This window comes from Microtus oregoni, unplaced genomic scaffold (assembly GCF_018167655.1).
Source record: "Microtus oregoni isolate MIOR12 unplaced genomic scaffold, Mior012 000116F_ref0000321, whole genome shotgun sequence".
Lineage (NCBI taxonomy): Eukaryota > Metazoa > Chordata > Mammalia > Rodentia > Cricetidae > Microtus > Microtus oregoni.
Genome location: NW_024544745.1, coordinates 4,109 through 17,638, shown reverse-complemented (window position 1 = coordinate 17,638; position 13,530 = coordinate 4,109). Strand labels below are relative to the sequence as shown.

At 42.5% G+C, this 13,530-nt stretch overlaps 1 protein-coding gene across 2 annotated transcripts in view; it reads right to left on the bottom strand.

Moving 5' to 3' along the window:
* LOC121444027 (angiomotin) overlaps positions 1–9,598 on the bottom strand; it is a 62,290-nt gene extending 52,692 nt beyond the window's left edge. For both annotated transcript variants that reach the window (XM_041645755.1, XM_041645756.1), the window contains exons 1-2: positions 9,199–9,598; positions 1,294–1,360 (exon numbers count right to left, since the gene is read on the bottom strand). The gene's annotated coding sequence lies outside the window, so the exon portion shown is untranslated. The remainder of the gene's footprint in view (positions 1–1,293; positions 1,361–9,198) is intronic.
* Positions 9,599–13,530: the final 3,932 nt, after the last annotated feature.

Sequence of the window (13,530 nt, the reverse complement as noted above, 5' to 3'; positions counted from 1 at the left end):
TTGGAACGATCTGACCGTCAGCTTGAAGACATTCAGTTCTAGTGACCCAGCTTGTTACTTTCTGAGAACAGAATTTGTTCGTTTTGAGAGCCCAATCTTCGCTTTAACCTAATGGGCATGTTGCTATAAAAAACTGAATGTACATGAGCAAGGAGTCTGTGCACATGCCTCTATTTGCAGCTTCAATCAGAGTAGCACTTTTAACGGTGACCAGGTTTAATATAATATGAAGAAATGCCACCTGTTTAAATGGTCAGTGTGTTATAGAAAGAGCACCTATTTGACCATACAAAGTCACCCGGGTTTTAGGTTTTAGTTAGGGAAGGCAGCAGACCAGAGATACCCCTGGCTTTGCATGAGGCCAATTTCTTTTCTTTTTTTTCACTTCTTTTCCAGAACTCTCAGAAAAGTGGGTTCAGCCCCTCCTTCAAAGATTTTCACTAATCATACTCCATTTCTTTACTTCCCTGAATTCTGCTCAGCATAGAAAACGAATTCTGTCCTCTTTCTGTTCCTATGGCCCTTGTACACAGCTGTTTTAGCACTAACCAACATTTAGTGAGCATTTACTATAGCTAAAAAAAAGTGTTTAGCTTTCGCTTGTACCAAGAAGACACTGGAGAAGAAAAAAAGCAACAAATATTTTGAGCCTAGTCATCAGGAAGTCCTGGGAAGGTAGGTCTAATCTAAAAACTTCTGTATAACAGAGATCTGCAGAGAGCTGAGTCGAAGGCACCGAATTTGTGGAGCCACATGATTTCAGAGACATTCTGAAATATATCTTTGGAAGTCATTGGTATATGTGGAAGTGCTAAAGTTATAAGAGAGAGGGCTGGGCCACAAAATAGGAACAGAATTCACCAAGGCTGAAAGTATGATGGGCCCCCGAAGAAAATAAGCATTCGAGAAACTCCTACATTGTAAATGTTAAACAGATCCCTTCACTTGTTCTCAGGTCACCTCCTCTATATAATTTAAATCCAGAAGCTCTTGCTTCAGGATCTAAGTCCCTAATAGTAATTCAGAGACATAAAAGAAGGCAATTCTCCTCACTGGTACTTCTAAGAGTCCAGGCAGAAATCACAGGAAGCTGAGCCAGAAATGGAAGTGCAAGTTGGTAGAATACATAGGATGGGGTACGCTCTTTCTATCCCAGTACCTAAAACACCAACTCATGTATTTAGTGTATGGAATATGGGAGTAAAGAGTGAATAAGACCTGCCCAAGGACTTTGATAGAAGCTACAACCGGAGAAAAAGTATGAAAGACATAGAATACTAACATCATTATTACCTTTAGTTTCTCAGCCCTGTCTCTAAGGAGTCAATGGTTCTTCCACTTCGGTTAGCCTTCTCAGCAGCTGTGGGGGGAAGTAAAGACAGATGTGAGTAACTCCACTTTACAACTGGAGAAACACAAGTGCAGGGCACATAGCTAATGCTAACTCACTAGATCAAGGTTTCATTGTTGCTCCCCAATAGGGTCAGAATCAGAAACCAAATCTTGTGACTTCCTGCCTGCCCTATATTCAGGTAAAAGACAAACCCTCCCACAGACTTCTTGCCAGGTTTGGAAGAAGACAGTTTACAACAGAAATTGTTTAAATTAATTTTAGTTAAAACTAAGAGAAGCTCATTCAAAAAGCCAAATCCCCTGAGCACGCCAACTGTCTGTCTACATAAGTATGTTTCCCCTACGCGAAAGTATTAAGACAGTTCCCCAATAGCAGGAGGACGACTGGCTTCATCTAACTCTCACTGGTGCTATGCTGGCATAACTTGAAGCCCCCATTTTGCTGCAGACTCTGGATAGGAGCCCCATTTGCCTTCAGTCAGGTTTTTGTGTCGGAGTGGGGCTCAGGTGCTGGCTGCAGGTGTGGCATCCAGCAGGTGCATGGATAAGAGCCAGTGTTTCAAATCTTCATGCCAAAGAACCTGAGTCGCTCTCCAAAGACAGAGGCAGCCCCTCCTTCTGCTGCCGAGCTGCAAAAACCACTAACTTCTTTTGACTCTGTCGCCTTGTAGAACTGAATCTAGACCCTGCCTTCTCAAGGAAGGACTAGAGGAAGATCAGTTACGCCACATGTCAGAAAGCCTAAGTAACTGCCCCACTCAAAGAAACTAATGCAGGCATGGCCAACAAGGAAAAAGCATCAGGGACTAGGTATAAAGAATGATCATCTCCTACAAACTGTGGAGGGAAGGGAGGCTCAAAGTAGACCTTATATTTTATCCCTCTATAGGACATCTATTCTTTTGCACATGTCCCTGAAATCTCAGAAGCTAGTATTTCTTTCCCTAAAAGAGGTGAAGAAAATAAAAACTATTAGGAAGGCAGTGCTTATGGTTAGCCCCACCCTCACCCTTTCCCTTCATGTTCCCAAGAAATAAGTGCTTAGCCTGGTCACAGAAACAGCGGGATCAGAAATTTACCACAGTGCCCCACACAATACTAATTGGCAGCTGCAGGCAAAAAGAATGCTCTAGGGGGTAAAGCAGGTCATCAATATTTTCTTAGCTCTGAAAACTGTTTGCTTTAGAAAACAATCTGCCTCTCTCAATCTCTCTCTCTCTCTCTCTCTCTCTCTCTCTCTCTCTCTCTCTCTCTCTCTCTCTCTCTGTCCTTCTTTTGACATATGTATGTACTCAGGCAAACACACATATAGGCACACACACACACACACACACACACACACACAGGCGGGGATAGGTAGAAAAAGGTACAAGAAAATCATGGAAGGAAACAGACTATAACCTTAATAAAATACTGTATTACGATCCACTGTATTTCCTTAGTTCATACAGAGAACTACCATTAGCAAGTTGTGGTTCAGAACTCATGATCCACAAAGTAAAACTGGATGCTAAATTAAAATGTGATCACTGTATAAACAGAGTAAAACAAAGATCTAAACAAAAAGCCCAAAGGTAACAGAGGAAATTCCATTTCTTTAGAATTGGCAATCAAAATGATTTTCCTCATCTGTGATTTTTTTTAAGCTTAAATTTGCTCTCACATGAGGGGGAATGTCACTAATTCAATGCAAATCGGCGCCCCTGAAGACAGCTAAAATGAGTAAAGGATGCGCTAATTAGCTTCCTAACAGGGAAAGCTTTAATTGAACTTTTCTATAACAACCTTCATCAAAGTTTCCAGGGCAACTTCATAAAAGATGTCAAACCTGGCCCATATTTATATCGTCTGAAAATAATTCTCAATACACAGAAACACAGAAAGCTGATTCAATGCTGTTAACACTCAGGCCACTACATTTTCTGATGTCAGCAATCCCCTTCCCACAAATATCCCAAGAATGCACCACCGTCATTCTCCTTTCAATTATGTGGTTTCTCTGCTCCTTTCTTGATTGAGTCCAGGCCTCTCGGATAATGAGAAGCATGTGCTGGGTAAAAAAAAAAAAAAAAAAAATGCTCTTTAAAAAAATACACACATCAGTTTCCTCTACATCATAAAATGGGGTGACAATCACTTGTCCTTATCAGAAATATCAAAATCTATGAGATATTATAAAAAGGGAAAAGATCATCATCAATGTGTAAAGGTGATCAGTTATTGTAATCTGAAACAACACCAATAAATAAAAGCGAGATACCCCCCAAATCCACCCTTTCTAGCTTGGCCACATTTATATTTAATGTTATCTTAATGTTGCCTTTGGGGGTATTTAAGTTCTGACATACACATGGAAATGAGCCACGAATTGTAGAGCAAGCATAAATATTCCATCATTAATAAAAACCAGCTGTGCCCAAAACACTACAACAGCTGGGTTTCAGTTACTGGCTATCACCAGTATTTGTCACAGGCAAATGTTACTCAAAACTTTCTCCCTTAAAACACAGACGCATTAAACTCTGCTTTACTTTAACAAGCTTGAAGGTGCTCTGAAGGATTCGCTGGCCACTAGGGTGCATTCCAACTGTCTGCTTCTCAAACAATTCTCCCCATCCCGACAGTCACTACTGTCCTTTGACTTTGCCGCAAACTATGAGAGAATAGGAAAAAATGTTGAATGTTTTTAAAAGGTTGAGAGGGTCAATAGCACAAATGTAGGGTCAATCTTAATTATGCTCAGAAAGGCAATAGGGCACCAAAGGGCACTGTATGTTATAAGCGAGCAAAAGCTCATTAGACATGAACACCTGCTCAGGACCCTATAATAAGCCTGCTCTGCCATCATGCAAACACCTTTCATCCAATGACCTCAAAGCATATGCCCAATATGAAGCATGCCTAAACACCTCTGTGAAGTATTAATATCCTCCCTTCCCAGAAGGGTAACTGAAGCTTAGAGCAGCTAATTCAGCTCCCCTTGGTCACATGGCAAGTCAGAGAGGGGCTGGGCAGAGAATCCCAAATCCTGGCTTCAACTCACACAGACTAATGAATGCCATTTCAGGCAGCCAGAGAAAGAGTGAAAGTGACTTCACAAATGTCAAGCAAATCAAGAGAGAGAGAGAGAGAGAGAGAGAGAGAGAGAGAGAGAGAGAGAGAGAGAGAGAGAGAGAGAGGTGATTGATTTGCATTAGGAACTATTACCAAATAAGCCAAACCCACCTGCATTTCTTTCCCCAGGAGCACAAAGGATGAAACACAAGCCTGTACTTCACTTGGAAATTTGTACATGATACAGACTTTGATTCCAGTATTTATATTTCGGCCGAAGAAATTTCATTCAATTGTGAAGAGCTATTAGTTTACCAGGAATGAGTCTATCAAAAATTAGATATCACATGAAAACTATATTTTATTAAGGAATAACTAAAGGTCCATGAACCTTAAGTTTTCACTATATACTAAAGGTCTCAAATCAAAGCAACCTCTGTGTGTGCACCACTTTACTGTAGCTATATGCTGTGTTCTTTATTGTCTACAAACTTTAGTTTTCTTGCTTTTTTTTCCCTCCAGTCTGACAAACATTATTTGTGAAGCTTTCAGACAAGCATATCTGGGCCTTCCTGCTCCCCTTTTCACATTCGGGATCCTTCAGAGTCCACCTAAATTTATACTACATTGAGATATCATAATGAAGCAATTTAAAAATAATGTCCAATGATTTAGACAAGTAGACATCGGGTTCTAGTTTAGTTTTTTTTTTTTTTAAGTGGCAGAGCGTAAGTGCAGGTCAGAAGAATAACATTAATGGGTTTGCTGCATACACAAACGAGCCACTTTCTAAGTGTTTAGAGTTCACTTAAACCTATTTGTTCCCTCCCGGAATTCTGGGAACAAAATGTGAGATTCTTCCCATGCACTCACTTTGGTTCTTACTCCATTACTCCATAGCAGTTTACAAAGCTTTGTCTGTGACAAGTTCTTACTTAAGGGCAACATTACACACCCCTATGACCCAAACTATGGAAATTTCACATTAGTAGAGGAGCCAGGAAAAAAAATTAATGGGATTCTTGAAGTTTTGTATAGAGTCTTGGCTTTATTATTTGATACCACTAAACTATAAAGCCAGTTTCTATAGATACATTATTACAGACAGACTCATCCCCACCCCACCCCACCCCCACCCCACATGCAGGATGAGTACAGGATTGTATAAGTTATAATGACTGTTGCACCTCATTCTGGTAGGTACAGCAAATTAGTGAAGCCTCAAAAGACAAGCTTGAACTTTCGAGAACTGATTGTCAATATCCCCCTGTCCAGTCCCCACAATTTACAGTGAAGGAAACCCTGCTAAAGCCTGGCTCCTCTCCTCAAAGGGCTCACCTGGAAAGGCTATCATAGAGTCTTATATTTAAAATGATACCAGTGGTCATTATTTGCAAAAAAAAAAAACCTATAACAAACAACTTTCTAGGTCCTTGGACTAGTCAAATATAATAACTGGAAAGAAAAGATTTTACCTTAAGTGAGGTGGAGAGTCTCATCCTTGGATGTTAAAAATCTGCAAAGCTATATTTGTTCCAGAAAGTAATGCTAACTTCTTCCTACAAGCATGTGTGGGCTGAGTCTAATGTGGGGAGCATTATTACAAGCCAGAATGATATAGACAATTAACTCCATCCCATATAACAAAAGGCTTCAAAAGCCCAATAATAGCCTCATTTAGTTCAGGCAATAATCAAAACAGCAAATGCTAACTAATGTAGTCCTTTATACAATAAATATGGTCCTGAGAAAGCCCAGTTATACTGAGGTGGTTTATTATTATTATTATTTTAACCTATCAAGTCATAGTTTAAAGACACTTAATAGGAAAGTTCTGTTCAAGGAAGTCTGTGTAGATACTTTTAGAAAGCAAATGACCTTCTACTTCCTTTCATTTTTTCTATCTATCTTTCTTTCTTTCCTTCCTTCCTTCCTTCCTTCTTTGTTTCTTTCTTTCCTTCTTTCTTTCTCTTTCATTTTTGTTCAGATTGTGTGTGTTGTATGTGGAGAGGGAAACTTCCTTCGAAAAGGTCAGAAGCCCACCATGGAGGAGAGAAACGCAATGTCCCAGCCTGTTTAATGCCCCCTTAGTTCCTGCAACTAAATTCTAACCTTTGACTTGGGGGTGGGAACCTAGATTTTGGACCAAAGTCCACAAAAGGCAACAAGGAATGAAAAGTAATGCTAAAGATAACACATCATACATAGTAAAACGCCAACAAAAATTCCTGGGGACAGGAAATCAATAGCTCACAATTCTAAACAAATTGGTTCAGTCCCCAGCTAATTTACTTGTCACACACATCTCTAAACCTACTGAATCCATGGGAGAAAGAGGTGATGTAATAGGCGATTTGGAAACATTTCCCATCCTAAAAGGATAGACCCGACCACACACACCTCTCTCCACCCCTTTCAGTGGGTTTAAGCTGGGCTCAATGAGTGCAAAGGACAATTTCTACCAGACAGTCCTGAAGAATAGACTGTTCTCATGCATTTCAAATGCTCAGTCTCCATGGAGGAGGCTACCTGGCCACAAGTATTTCCCAATAGGGAATATATCCTCTACTCCTCCTCACTGGTAACACTCCCTCTGTCCCAAGCAAAACAAAACTGCAAACCATCCAGAGAACTTGGTGGTGGGGTGTGATTTTCTGGGATAAAAGAAAGGAAATGTTAAGAGCGGAGCAGGAGGGTGTGAGAAACTCCTCTTTTCTCCAAATGGAAAATAAGCCTAAAAAAACTGGATCAAAAGAAGAAGGGAGTTGGGGGGGGGGGTTGCTTAATTACAAAGACACCCTTTTAAAAAAGGACCAGGCCCTGGGAGAGAGCTCTTAGGAGAGGCCCAGAAGCAGATGTACCCACTTAGAATGCTGGCACTCAATGGGACCTCAAAGTATCTATCCCCTCTTCCTATTAGCATTCCGGAGTCTGCTTCATTCTATACAAATATAGAATGGAGAAAATCAACCTCAGAAAAGGCCTTAGTCATGCATTAGTCTAACAAGCCTTACTTCATAAATGAAAAATTATACTTTAAGGTTCATATCTCAGTGTCAACTACGAATTGCTAAAATCTCTTTCTAAACTATTTTTCATCCAGTAAAGGGATTTACGATGTCCATGTAAAACTTACTGTACATACAGGTCGAGTTACAGGTTTACTTTGTACCTAGGCTGTGAATTAGAAAGAAGAAAAAAACTTTCAATTTTACAGAGACACAAACTTTCCCAAAGAAAGAAGTAACTTAAAATGAAGTATGATGTAGCGCCAGAAAGTGCCTGTAAATGACACCAGGCAAACCCGTACAGAATAGTTGGGACCTGAGTTAGCATCCGTAAATAGATGCGACTCCTCTACAACCACCTGGCTAGTAAAATGTCCCAGGCCAGTTTTAAAATTTTGTTTGGTCAGGCCAGCCTTTCCCTCCCAGCTGATCTGAAACACGATAGCCTTTAAAATTGTCACCATGTAACATGGTCACATCCCTTCTCTACCTTCCTAACGTCTCGCTCCTCCCCCTCCCCCAGTTAAATTCAACCTAAGAAAATTAGTTTAAAATGGACGTAAATGGTTTGTTCCCTACAGAATAAGCAATAGATTGGGGACATCTCAGTAACAAGTCTTTCAACACAACCAGGGCTTGTGGCACTTGCCCAACTTAAGAGAGGTAGGAGATAGGTGACAATTTACCCCATGTCCAAAATGGCATTTCTGACTATTCTTAGCTACTGAATGAGGGGACTGAAAGGTCTGAGGAGGTTTCACAAAAGCTGGCCTGAGAAAGAACAGTTCACATGGCCAAACCCAAGAAAACTTACGTATCATTATCCCTTCGTCACTAAAGATTATGGTAATGAATTATGGGAGGAAAAGGTTATATTCATATCAGTTTTAAACTGTCGCCTGACATCTACTCTTCATGGAGGAAGGGGATAGTAACAGAAGGCTTTCTCGAATATTTTCCGGTCACTTTTCATTAATTTGTAGTCAGTCCCTTGCATCAAATTACTAGCATATTATTATTTACCAGTGGCAATTATCAGGGACTGCTAGCAGTCTATAAAGTCTGTCATTTCCCTCCTCCTTTACCTTCTGTTCATTTTTACCTATCTATGAAGATAGTCCTGCTATTAGTGAACTGAAGTACCATGGCCAAGGCTCGGACCTTAAAACAAACACCTCTGTTTGCAAAACTATTTATCAAAATATTCTGATTTTATGAAGCAAATAACGGCAGTCTCCACCTCCCAAATCTCACCACCACCACCACCACAACACGCGTGCGTGCAAAAGCGGGTAGTAGTGTGGCTCCTTACTTCCACGTTTGAAAACTTGAAGAATTCATGGCCTGGGGGTCAGGGAGGGTGAGCTCCCACCCCAAGCCAAAGCACTTAGAGGAAATTTATCTAGCTATCTGAGATAAGGACAAACCTTCAAGCAGGACTAAAGGTAGACCTCCGAATCTCTAACTTAGTTAAGGTCTTTAGTTCCTTAAGTGATCAATTCAGTAGGGACCTACAAGAAACCAGGGACGCAATAAGGAGCACCCGGAGTAGTACCTTCCAGCATCTCCTCCTTCAAGTACGAGAGGAGTCCATACTTTTAAATTGTTTTAAACTTCATGCACACCTCGGAAAACTCAAGGGCAACAGCCAAGAAAGTGTAACATACAGGCGATCCCCACAGGCACGTATAACAACCTACTCACAAATAAGGGCATGATTAAGTTCACAAGACCACAGACTACTGCCCCAGTTCCCCGCAAAAAGTAACGACGCTTCTCCTACCCCTAAAGGCAATGAAGACAAGGTGACGATTTTCTCCGCTGGCTCAAGTGGCTTCGGTCCCGGGCCAGAGGCCAGGGATGGGTAGGGAGGAAGCCCCAGGTCCCGGCTACTCTCCACCTCGCTGCTCCCTCGGGTCTCTCCTTGGTGGCAGTGGACAGGCAGGCAGGATACCGGGCCGGAGGGTGGAGCAGCGGATAGTGGGAGGCGAGATAGGCTGGAGGTGGTGGGGGAAGGAGATGGGAACTAGGAAAGAGACGAAAGAGAACGGAGATGGAGGAGTAATTCAGGGGTCTACCAGCTAACGCAGCCAGAAAGCTCCTGGAAGGAAGGGGCGTGACTGCGATGAAGGCAGCTCCCGAGCAAAGGATGGGAGGTAGAAGAGGGGGAGGAACGGGTGGCTTTTCTTCTGGCGGTGAGCGGCTAGGACCGCCCAAAAGGAGGGGGGTGGAAGATGAAATGGGCAGGGCCGAGGGCGGGGCCAGCAGGGCGAGAGGCGGGAGGGAAGCCCGCAGGACACTGGCGGGCAAAGGGGAGGAGGCGGCGCCCCAGGAGGAGAGGCGGCCTTTGGGCGGGGAACTTTTAAACAATTGATCCGCTGCGTTCAGGAGTCTAGGAGAGAGCTGAGATAACTCGCTGGCTGTCTTCCTCTCACGCGCTTGACTAGACTTGGTGGCGGTAGTGCGGACAGTGTTTGCAGGAATTAAGGCGGGAGAAAGAAAGGAACGGGGTTTGTTTTGTTGTGTTGTTTTTCCAAAGACTTTAATAATCCACGGCGACAGTGCAGCAAAGTAGCGTGGGAGAGTCAGCGCAGCTCCCTGCCCCCTCGCGGGCAGAAGAAAAATCGTAGAAACACAGAAAAAGCTGCACGGAGGCAAAGCCAGCTTCACAAATCCAGGAAGGAGCAGCTCTCCTTCGTCACCCCTCCTCCCCCGGGCGCCCGCCCAGCCACTCTCTGGTTTCCTTTGACCAACTGGCAACCCACTCAAGGCAAAGTCCGCAAGATCCCCCTCTTTTTTTCCATTACCCCACCCCCAGCTTCAACCTTCCTACACCTTCCCTGCCTCCTGCCCCAAACCTCGACCCGGGTCCTTGCCCACTCCTAGAGTCTGGCCACTAGGGCACAAGGAAATGGGCAGGGCTGAGAGGAAGCTCCACCTCTTGGGAGTGCTTGCTTGGCAGAGCGGGCCCTGAGTAGGTTCCACCCACCATTCTTTTGCATCTATTCATTGGCCAGTCACGCCTGCTGTTGAGCCGTGATTGGTTCTTGCAGTCGCCAATCACATACTTTGATCCCACCCGCCCTCAAAATTAATAAAACTAAACAAGTGACTATTGTCTAGCTCTCTGAGCTCCCCAAGCCTCTGCTGAGAATAGGTAGACGAGACGGTTGACTTCTTAGTCTCCTGCGACAGTGTGTTTGCCAACTGGGATATAACGTTATATTTAAAGCACTGTCTGACTCTCCGCGAATAGGTAATTGTTTCCTCTTAATCCATTAAACTTGGAAAGGGAAAGGACATGAAGTGTCAATGTGGTGCTCACATTCTTTGGCTGCGAAAAATTCATACTGCTCAAGTACACAGAGAGTTGAGTACAGCAGCATCGCGAGGCACGGGATGAGGGGTTGAAATCTACAATGTGACAGCGGAGTAAAAAAGAAAAGAAAAGAAAACACAAAGAAGCAGTAAAGGGATAGCAAAACAACAAGGAAGTCGAACCAAAGAAAGAATTCCTTCTGGGCTCTCGCCCATATTACCAAGCTGCGGGACTTTTAGAGGACTTAAACGTCCTCATCTGTATGAAAATGCTGTAAGGCATGAACTGGGCTTGTAGTGCTACAGATGCGAAAATAAAATGAAATGTATCTTAAAAAACTCTATAAATCAGTCCACACTTATACGATACACATGGTGGGGACTCTGGCTCATCTGTTTTAAGCATTTATATCCAGGCTTGTGTAAGTTCTGTGGTTTTATTTTGAAAAGCCTCCTCTTTTCCTATAATTTTGAGGGTGGATATGAAGTTGGCTCCCTGCAGTTAGAATAATAAATTACCCCTCTTCTAACCAGAGTGGGTGAGATTGCTTTTGCAAACAGTTTTGCAGTTTCGCCACGACCTAAAGCTGTTGCGGTGCTGATGCTGAAAGAGGAAATCATGCTGTGGATCACCAAAGTGAACTTGAACAAACAGATATGAGCAAAGATTTTCCGTGGAAACCACCATTCTCTGTAGATCTCTACTTCTTAGAAAACCTTTGAGTTGGAAACAAGTAAAAGTATAAAGGCTCCCATCCATTCAGAGCTGTTAGAACGAAGCCATGCCATGAAAGTGGGCCATCTAATTCCAGCCTACCCAACGGGAGCCTTGGGTGGTGCCATGCATCAAGGCAACCTATAAAAAGTATGCACAAAACAACTGTTTCATGATTACTAGGGTCTCCAAACAGTGGGGATAGCAGGTGAGAGGCTGCTGCAGAGACTACAGAGCGTACATCAGGTTCTCCTAGTAGCTGCTGATTCGGAGGCTGGCGCCGGGCAAAATGGACTCTGAGTAGGATTCACTCTAGGTGTGAAAAGAGGTTACTTGGGTGATTTTTTTTCCTTTGGAGAAAGTTACTTTTTTTGAGTATTTAAAGTGCAGAAGCATCTAGTTTATGAGGCAGAGTTGTTCTGTATTTAGAAACACGGACCCGGAACTAAAAGTGATGTGGCCATCCTGAGGGATTGCGGCTGATCGTAACCACAAAAGGAAGCTTGGTAGCTCAACGATCCTGCTAAAATGGAAAAAGTAAAATATGCACATGGGAAGATGAAAGTAAGGCAAGAAGGAACGTGTCCAAGTGATGATTTTTTTTTCTTTTTCTTTTTGGTTTTAAAAAGTGTATTAAGAATAAATCATGAATTGGCATCTGACAAATGAAAAGATATGCAGAAAAAGTAGATAATTTGATTACAAAACATCATCTATTAATGTCTGAGTGTACACATCAGTAAATCAGTAAATTTAAAATACATATTTTCTCATAATCTCAGAAATGTCCTGATTTAACACATCTTGGCTCTTTTTTTTATTTCTTTCTTATAGGTAGTAACTCACACCAACCTTGGGTTTGTTGATTCAATGACATATCTTAAATGTCCTTCCTTTCATATCAGGACAACTACCTTACCCTCTACTTTGTTCTTAACTGAGCAAAAACCCTCTCACTCACTTTCTTCCCAAGGGGCCACTTTCCAATCTAAATTGCAGTAGCAAAAGCCTGGGGACTCAGTGTGATATGCTTGCTCCCGCTATTGATACTACTGACATTGCCGTCTAAAACACTTCCAAAATGTCTTTCTCACTGTTTTCGGAGCCTAGAAGTGTAAACCTTGGATATGACTCGCCAACAATTTGAAATTTTAATGGTGAAGCAGGCGACGTGTGAGTCATTTGTGACTTAGCCGGGGGCAAAAACAGCAGGTTTTTAGGTAAACTCTGTTTTTCCCTGGGGTCTTCCAAGTGTCTTAAGGTCTTAGGTGGTTCCTCCTCTCCCGCCACGTAAGACTTCCTCTGTATTTTTACGCTGAAAACCTTTCAGTTTGTTTAAAGTGAGTTTGAATTTATAAAGCTCTGCCTTGCCTGCTCTACTTAAAAGGGAAGGAGAGGGCAACATCAACAAACATAGACTGAAGTGCTGTTATGGACGGGACTAAAAAAACAAAAAGGTATGAGACTTGGCTCCTGCCTTCCGGCACATACACATGAGAAGACAACTAGCAAGTGTCTGCTAAGTGCTACATGAGCGGTATTGATGGTAAAAGCTGTAGACGTTAAGAGCTGGGAGTGAGAACTACATTTCAGAGAGTGAGTTTACACAGCAGACTATGCCACACACATTTAACTAATCCCTACAGCATCCCCATGTCTTCGAGACTTGCCTATAAAACATGGAAAGCCCTCTGGGGGATACCAGGAGAATTAGCCACTAGCCATCAAACACCTGTGTAAAGACACTGGGTAACTGCAGTACTACACATTAAGAAGCAATTTACTATATGGGGGGAAAAACAAGGACGTTTTCATCTGCGAACTAAAGATTCTTCATTCCGTGCTATGTACCCTGTTTGACCCTTTTCATAGTATGAAATTTCTCTTTTAGTGTAGAAAGTCTGTGCTGAAAAAAAAAATTGTCCGTCAAAAATAAATATCACCCTTGGAGATCCTGTGAGGAATAAAGGTAAGCAGCCACAGCAAGGGCCGATTGTGCTTCTGCTTGTATGAGGGAGCCCCAAGATGCAGATTCTTAGGGAAAACAAATGGAGGAGAAGTAAACGTGTGCCTGAGAAAAGC